The sequence below is a fragment of the Anticarsia gemmatalis genome, chromosome 20 (genome assembly GCF_050436995.1).
Source record: "Anticarsia gemmatalis isolate Benzon Research Colony breed Stoneville strain chromosome 20, ilAntGemm2 primary, whole genome shotgun sequence".
NCBI lineage: Eukaryota > Metazoa > Arthropoda > Insecta > Lepidoptera > Erebidae > Anticarsia > Anticarsia gemmatalis.
The window spans coordinates 8,808,449-8,821,564 of NC_134764.1; positions in this window are offsets into that span (position 1 = coordinate 8,808,449).

Sequence of the window (13,116 nt, forward strand, 5' to 3'; positions counted from 1 at the left end):
ATTTCAGTGGTTTTCCTCATAATCTCTCGCGTAATAATATCTTCGTTGGTATAAAGACGCAACAAATATTTGTACTACGTCTACATCAAATCCTCCACAAACAATTTGGGAATGATATAGAGTATCACTAGATGTGATAATTGTCTGATTTCGTAAACTGAAATGATTTGCTATGAGAATGAATTGACATGAAGTCTAGGTTATATTGATATCGAATATAAACTGTACGTTGATCGAATATAGGTAGATAGGATTGGGATCAGTTTGTGGCTAGAATGAGAGTTTTCGATTGCGGGCAAACTTTTTTATCTTATACTAGCTGACCCGCGCAACTTCGCTTGCGTAACATAAGAGAGAATGGATCATACTTTTTACTGGTACTCTGCTCCTATTGGCCGTAGTGTGATGATATATAGCCTGCATCGATAAATGGGCTATTTAAAACTGAAATGTTTTTTTAAAAACGGACCAGTAGTTCCTGAGATTGGCGCGTTCAAACAAACAAACTCTTCAGCTTTATAATATAAGTATAGATAATCCGGTGATTGCGGTCATTGCAAACTGTATCTTGAAACGTCCAGCAATCCAAAGTAAAATTAATATTCACGTCAATTCCTATAATAAAAACGCTATGCAAAATTTTCAAAGTACTGAAGACTTGCTACGTAAAGGAGTTTTCATAAGCTATCTATCTTTGTGTAAAGCTAGCAGCAAGCACCTCACAAACACGGTGTTGATACTGTATCACAAGCGCGATCCGATCTCACCCGGCACATCTACTTAACACACTGTATATAATACACGTATTAAACATCAACAACATTCTCATATCACTTTATGAGATCAAAATTTAAATCCTATATAACCTTTAACCGATGCACTATAATATTATTATAGCGCGATTCTCTATAATCAGTACTATCGAGTATCGAGAATTTTGACATTTAAAATATACTGCAAAATTAGTTCCTAAGTCACCCGCTAGAGGCACTGATCACACGTTCATGTAAAATTTCTTGATAGCTAGCCGACTTTTGACAGTGGTGGAAAATTGCGCATCTGAAATCTTGCTATAAGGAGTTTCCATAAGCTATCTTTCTTTGTATAAAGCTAGCAGCAAGCACCTCACAAGCACGGTGTTGATACTGTATCACAAACGCGATCCGATCTCACCCGGCACATCTACTTAACACACTGTATATAATACACGTATTAAACGTCAACAACATTCTCATATCACATCATGAGATCAAAATTTAAATCCTATATAACCTATAACCGATGCACTATAATATTACTATAGCGCTATTCTTTAAAGTCAGTACTATCGAGTATCGAGAATTTGACATTTAAAATATACTGCAAAAGTAGTTCCTAAGTCACCCGCTAGAGGCGCTGATCACACGTTCATATAACATTTCTTGATAGCTAGCCGACTGTCGATAGTGGTGGAAAATTGCGCTACTGAAATCTTGCTATATGGAGTTTCCATAAGCTATCTATCTTTGTATAAAGCTAGCAGCAAGCACCTCACAAACACGGTGTTGATACTGTATCACAAACGCGATCCGATCTCACCCGGCACATCTACTTAACACACTGTGTATAATACACGTATTATACATCAACAACATTCTCATATCACTTTAAGAGATCAAAATTTTAATCAATGTAGGTAAAGTCTTGCATATGATGAAGCTCTATCATGAACTAGCGACTACATACAAATACACTGAATTATTTGTGATTGAATAATGATGATCAAAACGTTTACTAGTGCCAAAACGTCAAGCAAACCGAGCTACGATATTCCGATGAACTAAATATAATATTATTATAGCGCTATTCTTTAAAGTCAGTACTATCGAGTATCGAGATTTTGACATTTAAAATAAACTGCAAAATTAGTTCCTAAGTCACCCGCTGGAGGCGCTGATCGCACGTTCATATAAAATTCTAGATAGCTAGCCGACTGTCGATAGTGGTGGAAAATTGCGCCACTGAAATTTTGCTCTGAGGAGTTTCCATAAGCTATCTATCTCTGTGTAAAGCTAGCAGCAAGCACCTCACAAACATTGTGTTGATACTGTATCACAAACGCGATCCGATCTCACCCGGCACAGCTACTTAACACACTGTGTATAATACACGTATTAAACATCAACAACATTCTCATATCACTTTATGAGATCAAAATTTAAATCCTATATAACCTATAACCGATGCTGACTATAATATTATTATAGCGCGACTCTCAATAATCAGTACTATCGAGAATTTGACATTTAAAACATACTGCAAAATTAGTTCCTAAGTCACCCGCTAGGGCGCTGATCACGCGTTCATATAACATTTCTTGATATCTAGCGGACTGACGATAGTGGTGGAAAATTGCGCTATTGAAATATTGCTATAAGGAGTTTCCATAAGCTATCTATCTTTGTGTAAAGCTAGCAGCAAGCACCTCACAAACACGGTGTTGATACTGTATCACAAACGCGATCCGATCTCACCCGGCACATCTACTTAACACACTGTATATAATACACGTATTATACATCAACAACATGCTCATATCATATCATGAGATCAAAATTTAAATCCTATATAACCTATAGGTAACCGATGCACTATAATATTACTATAGCGCTATTCTTTAAAGTCAGTACTATCGAGTATCGAGAATTTGACATTTAAAATATACTGCAAAAGTAGTTCCTAAGTCACCCGCTAGAGGCGCTGATCACACGTTCATATAACATTTCATGATAGCTAGCCGACTGTCGATGGTGGTGGAAAATTGCCCATCTGAAATCTTGCTATAAGGAGTTTCCATAAGCTATCTATCTTTGTATAAAGCTAGCAGCAAGCACCTCAGAAACACGGTGTTTATACTGTATCACAAACGCGATCCGATCTCACCCGGCACATCTACTTAACACACTGTGTATAATACACGTATTATACATCAACAACATTCTTATATCATATCATGAGATCAAAATTTAAGGTACAATTTCGTGTTTCTTAAAGCTATATTATGAAACAGCACCTATATATAAATACACTGAATTATTTTTTGATTCATTTGATTGGTAAACGATGATCAAAACGTTTACTAGTGCCAAAACTTTAAGCAAACAGAGCTAAGAAATTCCGATAATCTATAATATCATCAACGAGCGATTTTCTATAATCAGTACTATCGAGTATCGAGAATTTTAATTTTAAAATATACTGCAAAATTAGTTCCTAAGTCACCCGCTAGAGGCGTTGATCACACGCTCATATAAAATTCTAGATAGCTAGCCGACTGTCGATAGTGGTGGAAAATTGCGCTACTGAAATTTTGCTATAAGGAGTTTCCATAAGCTATCTTTCTTTGTATAAAGCTAGCAGCAAGCACCTCACAAGCACGGTGTTGATACTGTATCACAAACGCGATCCGATCTCACCCGGCACATCTACTTAACACACTGTGTATAATACACGTATTAAACATCAACAACATGCTCATGTCGTTTTATGAGATCAAAATTTAAGGTAAAATTTCGTGTTTCTTAAAGTTATATTATGAACTAACTATATTTAAATACATTATTATATGATTCATTTGATTGCTAAACTATGATCAAAACGTTTACTAGAGCCAAAACTTTAAGCAAACAGAGCTAAGAAATTCCGATAATCTATAATATCATCAACGAGCGATTTTCTATAATCAGTACTATCGAGTATCGAGAATTTGACATTTAAAATATACTGCAAAATTAGTTCCTAAGTCACCCGCTAGAGGCGCTGATCACACGTTCATATAACATTTCTTGGTAGCTAGCCGACTGTCGATAGTGGTGGAAAATTGCGCATCTGAAATCTTGCTATATGGAGTTTCCATAAGCTATCTATCTTTGTGTAAAGCTAGCAGCAAGCACCTCACAAACACGGTGTTGATACTGTATCACAAACGCGATCCGATCTCACCCGGCACATCTACTTAACACACTGTGTATAATACACGTATTATACATCAACAACATTCTCATATCACATCATGAGATCAAAATTTAAGGTAAAAATTCGTGTTTCTTAAAACTATATTATGAACTAGCAACTATATTTAAATACACTGAATTATTATATGATTCATTTGATTGGTAAACGATGATTAAAACGTTTACTAGTGCCAAAACTACTAGCAAACAGAGCTAAGAAATTCCCATAATCGAGAGATCGATAGAGTATCGAGAATTTTAATCTATACTAATATTATAAAGTTGAAGAGTTTGTTTGTTTGATTGTTTGTTTGTTTGTTTGTTTGTTTGAACGCGCTAATCTCGGGAACTACTGGTCCGATTTGAAAAATTCTTTCAGTGTTAGATAGCCTATTTATCGAGGAAGGCTATAGGCTATATATCATCACGCTACGACCAATAGGAGCAGAGTACCAGTGAAAAATGTTACAAAAGCGGGGAAAATTATGATTCTCTTATGTGACGCAAGCGAAGCTGCGCGGGTCAGCTAGTCTATACTATAATACATATTATAAAGCTGAAGAGTTTGTTTGTTTGTTTGTTTGAACGCGCTAATCTCAGGAACTACTGGTCCGATTTGAAAAAATCTTTCAGTGTTAGATAGCCTATTTATCGAGGAAGGTTATAGGCTATATATCATCACGCTACGACCAATAGGAGCCGGGTAGTAATAAAAAATGTAACAAAAACGGGGAAAATTTTGACCCATTCCCTCTTATGTGACGCAAGCGAAGTTGCGCGGGTTGGCTAGTTTTAAAATATACCGCAAAATAGTTCCTAAGTCACCCGCTAGAGGCGCTGATCACACTTTCATATAACATTTCTTGATAGATAGCCGACTGTCGATAGTGGTGGAAAATTGCGCCACTGAAATCTTGCTATAAGGAGTTTCCATAATCTATCTATCTTTGTATAAAGCTAGCAGCAAGCACCTCACAAACACTGTTGATACTGTATCACAAACGCGATCCGATCTCACCCGGCACATCTACTTAACACACTGTATATAATACACGTATTAAACATCAACAACATTCTCATATCATATCATGAGATCAAAATTTAAATCCTATATAACCTATAACCGATGCACTATAATATTATTATAGTGCGAGTCTCTACAGTCAGTACTATCTAATATCGAGAATTTGACATTTAAAATATACTGCAAAATTAGTTCCAAAGTCATCCGCTAGAGGCGTTGATCACACGTTCATATAACATTTCTTGATAGCTAGCCGACTGTCGATAGTGGTGGAAAATTGCGCTACTGAAATCTTGCTATAAGGAGTTTCCATAAGCTATCTTTCTTTGTATAAAGCTAGCAGCAAGCACCTTACAAACACAGAGTTGATACTGTATCACAAACGCGATCCGATCTCACCCGGCACATCTACTTAACACACTGTATATAATACACGTATTATACATCAACAACATTCTCATATCACTTTATGAGATCATTTAAACCAAAATGAGGAAAAGTCTTGCATCTGATGAAGCTCTATAATGAACTAGCGACTACATACAAATACACTGAATTATTTGTGATTGAATAATGATGATCAAAACGTTTACTAGTGCCAAAACGTCAAACAAACCGAGCTACGATATTCCGATGAACTATAATATTATTATAGCGCTATTCTTTAAAGTCAGTACTATCGAGTATCGAGAATTTGACATTTAAAATATATTGCAAAAATAGTTCCTAAGTCAGCCGCTAGAGGCGCTGATCACACGTTCATATAAAATTCTAGATAGCTAGCCGACTGTCGATAGTGGTGGAAAATTGCGCTACTGAAATTTTGCTATAAGGAGTTTCCAAAAGCTGTCTATCTCTGTGTAAAGCTAGCAGCAAGCACCTCACAAACACGGTGTTGATACTGTATCACAAACGCGATCCGATCTCACCCGGCACATCTACTTAACACACTGTATATAATACACGTATTAAACATCAACAACATTCTCATATCACTTTATGAGATCAAAATTTAAATCCTATATAACCTATAACCGATGCTAACTATAATATTATTATAGCGCGACTCTCAATAATCAGTACTATCGAGAATTTGACATTTAAAATATACTGCAAAATTAGTTCCTAAGTCACCCGCTAGGGCGCTGATCACACGTTCATATAACATTTCTTGATAGCTAGACGACTGTCGATGGCGGTGGAAAATTGCGCTACTGAAATATTGCTATAAGGAGTTTCCATAAGCTATCTATCTTTGTGTAAAGCTATCAGCAAGCACCTCACAAGCACGGTGTTGATACTGTATCACAAACGCGCTCCGATCTCACCCGGCACATCTACTTAACACTCTGTATATAATACACGTATTAAACATCAACAACATTCTCATATCACTTTATGAGATCATTTAAACCAAAATGAGGAAAAGTCTTGCATCTGATGAAGCTCTACAATGAACTAGCGACTACATACAAATACACTGAATTATTTGTGATTGAATAATGATGATTAAAACGTTTACTAGTGTCAAAACGTCAAGCAAACCGTCCTACGATATTCCGATACTCAATAATATTATTATAGCGCGATTCTCTATAGTCAGTACTATCGAGAATCGAGAATTTGACATTTAAAATATACTGCAAAATTAGTTCCAAAGTCATCCGCTAGAGGCGCTGATCGCACGTTCATATAACATTTCTTGATAGCTAGCCGACTGTCGATAGTGGTGGAAAATTGCGCTACTGAAATTTTGCTATAAGGAGTTTCCATAAGCTATCTATCTTTGTATAAAGCTATCAGCAAGCACCTCACAAACACAGTGTTGATACTGTATCACAAACGCGATCCGATCTCACCCGGCACAGCTACTTAACACACTGTGTATAATACACGTATTAAACATCAACAACATTCTCATATCACTTTATGAGATCAAAATTTAAATCCTATATAACCTATAACCGATGCTAACTATAATATTATTATAGCGCGACTCTCAATAATCAGTACTATCGAGAATTTGACATTTAAAATATACTGCAAAAGTAGTTCCTAAGTCACCCGCTAGGGCGCTGATCACACGTTCATATAACATTTCTTGATAGCTAGCCGACTGTCGATAGTGGTGGAAAATTGCGCTACTGAAATCTTGCTATAAGGAGTTTCCATAAGCTATCTATCTTTGTATAAAGCTAGCAGCAAGCACCTCACAAACATTGTGTTGATACTGTATCACAAACGCGATCCGATCTCACCCGGCACATCTACTTAACACACTGTATATAATACACGTATTATACATCAACAACATTCTCATATCACTTTATGAGATCAAAATTCAAATCAGTTTATGATATTTTTTTTAACTGTTGATTAGTGCGTTGAATTAGCAGGAAAGTAAATTTTAGATGACTTGCGCAACTCCAATCCAAAACTACAAAGAAATATATCGGATTATAGATATAGTATTTTACTTTAATTTCTATCGGACCAGTATTGATTCAGGTGAGCGTGTTGAAACATAATATAATAATTAATAACAAACCATATTTTCAGTTTTACATAAATATCAACCTTGCCTCAGACTCGAGACAAACAAATGGTGAATCGAATTTACGATATGTTTTCCTATGAATTTAATGCCTAAAATTGTAAAAAATTAAAAATGATATTATTCCTTAATTGAACTAACAGTTATTTTTACCACAACACCTTAGCCATAAATATCCAGATATATAAGATAATGTGATATAAATAACATGTTTTATGTACACAAGTGAGGCTTTTCACTTCTTCCTGTGCTGACGTTAGGCTTTTAACAGGGTTGATACTGTATAATAATATAATCGATAAAAATCCTTTAAAATAATGTTTATTTTAGTGGTGACCAAAGATTGAGGCCCACGGTCATGACACATAATCTTTGCTGCCGGTGCAGCGGTGTAGTGAATGATAGTCAAGCACTTAAATTCTAGTAAGATTCTCTTGTCATTAAATTCTATAATCAGTACCAGCTTTGCATCGATAGTGTGCTTTAAAACACACAATCACTGAAATACAGCAATATGTTGGTATTTTGGTGTAGGAGTGCTTTTGCTGCTGCTACTTTCTTCATTAAGTGACATAATTTGTTTTTTTTTATTAATCGTAAATGTTTTTATACTTACAAATTTCACGTTGAGAGTTGCATAGTCAACAACTTTGGTTTTAGAAGAAAAATCTAACACGTTTTTTACAAATTCCCAAATTAATTATTGTACAAGACTAAACCTACATTTAGGCCTAATGAAAAGCTCTTAAAACTCCCCAACTATTTTATAGAAGTGTTTAATGCGTATATATTAGTTCGCAACCCTACTCAGCTGGATAGGTGGACTTCGATACAAGATTTATAACCACAATGGCGTGGGTCACTGTATTTTCTTTACAATATGTACATTTTTAGCTGGTTTAATAGAATATGGAACTTAATCTAATATGGATGTAGTCTATTTCGAGAAAAAGGCCTTAAAATTAAAGATGCTTGTATTAACTAGTAATCAACCACGAAAGCACAAGATATTATTATTATGAACTTCAATATTTGTACATATTTGTATGAAATAGCAGTACGTTACATATTTAAAACATTTAAAGTTAAACGTGAAGCTTCTCCTTAAGCTACGTGAAGTTAATAAATTTATACAAAAAAATTAGCCAATTTTACCCCGTGACGAGAGCAGAGTCAAAAACATTCGAAGTAAGTTCTGCGAAACGACACGCAACTAAAGACGTTCCATCGTTATTTTTTTTTAATAGGTTGTGTTAATGTCAAATTCATACTTTTTTTCATTTATTTTTGTGCCTTGAGCACTCCACGCAAGACAAGTGCAAGTTGGGGACTATGCATGCTCTCGAAAATGCAAATATAGCTAAACCTCAGCCTACTTTATTTTTACCTCCTGCATTCTATTTCGTGCACCCAACACTTATATTTTATTCCGAGCAGTAAGTTCACGTCAATATGCTCACGTCGACGTCACGACGTCGGAGCGACGTCGCATACATGTCAAATTAGGTAGATTGACGCGAGCAAATCAGTTCCGCGTCGCAAACGCGTTTCTGTTTTGTGTGACATTGTAGTTTGTGCTTCGTGTAGTTCATTGTTCGGTTTATTATTGTAATATCGGTACAATACCGCAATTCTCTACCACTATCGACTACCGACAACCGGCTTGTTATCAAATTATTTCATATGACAATCGGTTCAGCGCCTCTATCGCGCGTCGCGTCGTAGATACTATTTTTCCAGTACATTTTAAATGTCAAATTTTCGATGCTCGAAAATACTAACTGTACAGAATCATGCTACTGATGCGAACATGTATCTAACTTATATGGATACATTAAAAGTATATTGATAATGAATATACGTTCAAACCTTGTATAGTAATATAAATGTGAAATTCAGTATGTCAGTTACGCCTTCAGTGCTCAAACAGTTCAGATGAAATTTCGCATGGATAAATAAAGACATAGAATCGAACCAAGGCTAGGTTTATCCTAAAAAATCAGCCTGTAACGGGTGACAGCAAATAAAAAAAATAATAAAATACTACGTATATTTTAATTTTCACAATAATGAAATTGGATAGATAGATCATTAAATTAGTTTACGATCTATAACATATGTACATATTTATCGGTAATGACACTAAAACTGATTATATTTAAATACTAATGCTTTTAAGTGCAACCGTCCATTAAAATAATAATTACATTTAGTGATTAAACTATTATTTTATAAATCAATTACATTATAACACATTCTAATTCGCAATGAAATTTATATTATTAAATAATTATAGACCCTATCAATGGTAACTAAATTGCATAATTATGTAATGATACAATTAGATAGCTAGTGAAGCTGACTAGTCGGAAAAAGATCACAAGTTCAGCAACGTCAGTGCGCATATTTCACTGATGGGTAGCCGCATATTGCTTGAGCTAAGCGTCTCAGTAAGATTTCGGTCCCTGTTGTTGTCAATCAAGATAATATAAATAAATTAAGCCATGTCAAAGGCCTTCGGGCGGCTTGAACAACCTTGACACTAGGTTGACCACTAACCATACGACGAATTAATGATTGGTGCCAGATCTTTGTCGTCTTATATTGCGAGGAATGGTAAAAGTTAAGTAGCGGTTTCTCAAAAGCATCCTATTAAATACAAATATTATAAAGGCGAAAGTTTATGACGATGGATTGATGTATGTATGTATGTTTGTTACTCTTTCCTTACGAAAATACTACTGTACGTATTTGAAAGAAAAGATAATTTATAACCTAGATTAAAACATAGGATACTTTTTACCCCGGGAAATTATTTCACGTGGATCTAATAAACAAATAGTTTTCAAGCAAGGTCAGCCCAAGATCTAAGTTTGAGGGAAGACTCACAGGTGGAAATTAAAACAGTTTCTCAAAAATATATTTTATACCCACTCTCATATAACGGAAGTAATAGACAAAACTGGTGTGTGAAAGATCAAAGGTAACACATTAAACGATTAAAGGGATCAGCCCAACATATATTTTACTTTGTAGTCACTGGTTCAAACATAAACCCGAGATTCAAGGTTAATTCCAAAACGGACTGTTAGTATGTGGTTCTATACAGCTGAATGTTTGCGGCAGATGGTCTGCAACGTCAAATAAATTATTCATTTGAGAAAATATGGTCATCTATGATTTAGAAAGTTAGGTTTAAATTAATTGTTAGTTCGAAAGGTAACACGCGCTCAATAAGCAATCAGGAGGGTATTTATGATGTTACTAATTCCAATACAGCCATTTTGCAGCACATTTACTATGCCAGGTTCAAATCTGAGCACATCACTGCCTAAATAAAAAATTGTTTTAACTTAAGCTCTTATTGAATTTGTTATCCATTTACATTTGTTAGATAACAGCAACCAAAACCTAATAAAATTTCATCTACACTAATTTAAATTAATTAAGTTTAATTAGCAAACAGTCTGCCACAAATCATCAGCTCAACCAGCATCACTCCTAAGATGAGCTGTTAAATATGAAAGTCGGAACATTTCCTTTTATTACGCCTATAAAGGTGAGGCTTAGTTAAAGCGAGGAATAAACTTTAAAACTAATCCGCCCTTTGTATAAAATGACAACGGAAAGTTGTTACCGCGAGACATAGTTAGCTTACGTTGTGACGTGTTAAGTAGACGGTTTTAGTGAAAGTTAGGTCTACGTTTCAAGGCTAGATCGTGGGTCTAGGTTTAAAATAAAAGCTAAAGGGGGTAAATGTACGACTTTCAGTTTTTTGAGGATGGGTACACAAACACACTAAGTCAGGATTTAGGCGTTCATATGTAAAAATAACTGTGGCAAAATGTTGGAGAAATCTTTGACACATTGTATATTTTTAACTTTAAGTATATTTATTTAAAAGTGTTTTTAAAACACAATATTCACTTTCAAACCAAAGACTTAGTAGGATAGGACCCATTCGATAGATAAAGTAACAAGAAATATCTGAAAATAATTGTCAAAAATCCACTTGAGCTTACTTCCATTTAAATTGTTATGTATTACTGGGTTTCACATTAGTATTATCAGCTCAGCCTTTCTTCCAACTACATATTATTACGTTGGAGTCGAGTCGACCAGTCTCACTGGCTGCCGCTAAATACCAGTATTTTACATGGAGCGACTGCCTTTCGGACCTCCGCAACTCAGTTACCTGGGTTATAACACGTTGTAACTAAGCAGAGATATAAATTAACACTTTCCACGCAATTAGCCGATAGTTCAAACCCGAGGCAACACATCTATAATATAATTTTTCGAAGTTATATGTGTATGAGAAATAATTAACACTTGCTCTAACGCTGAAAGAAAAAATTGCGATGAAACCTCACATGCCCAAAATTTCTTAGCAAAGTCCCCCAACCCACTCTTGACCAGTGTGGCGGACTCAAGGCTTAACTACTCCCACGTTTGGAAGACCCTTGTCCAGTACTGGGACAGCATCTGGTTAAAAAAGTATGAATTATAAATTAAACATCTCACTTCCGGTACCTCCCCTTTCAAACAAAAAAATCCCTCTTTTAATTACACTCACCTAATTACATGCATAACGTAACCTAAACATACAAAAGTGTTTTGTATGTATGTAATTATTCATGCAGTCCATTCGTAAACGTTTGAGACCCACGTCGCTTTGCTCAAAGCGGACAGATGCGGTTACACGTCTTTCGCTCTTTGTGAAGGGTTGAACTTTAAAAATAGCTGTCTAGTTTGCGAGTCCGTTTTGCGGTAGTTTTTGTAAATACTGGTAGGTGTTTGTTAAATGACTATGGGTTAATTAATAAGTTTTTTGTATTATTATTCGTATTTTGTGTCTACGGCTTCGTTGTATGAAAATGTTTTCTGAATAAATGTTATTTGAAGCTGATAATAATAATGTCCTCCTAGCCGAATACGGCTACGGCGGTCAGTTTTATTGAAACTGGCCAACTGTGCAGGACTTTGTTTATAGTGTCCAAGTGTGTGCACAATACACAGGTACACTCTCTATTCCATCACTCTCATAGTTTGGTGGGACGGATAACCGACACGACCAGTGAGAGGTCAGGCGCAGGACCGACGGCTTTACGTGCTCTTCGAGGCACGGAGGTCTTCGACCTCAACTTCTTAACTCCGGGCAATCTCTAAGAAATTCTTTAACAGAAAATCTCAGAAAAGACTTTTTGGCCCGACCCAGGATTCGAACCCGAGACCTCTCGCACCGCAGTCGCATATACTACCGACCGTGCCACAGAGGCAGTGAAACTGATAACGTAGCTTTAAAAATAGTTTATATTTCAAATTATTATGTTACCTGTATAGTGTATATCGATAAAAAAAAACAAATGTGTTTAGATACTATTAAAGCATTAATATGCATTCAAAACGATATAATGATCTGTACCTAGATTAAAAATATAAATTTCACATAGGAATCGAACCCGCGTTGCCCAAGGCATTGTAGTGCATTACCTTAGACAGTAGGTCCAACATTATTCAAAAGCACATCATTCGTATCCTCCCTA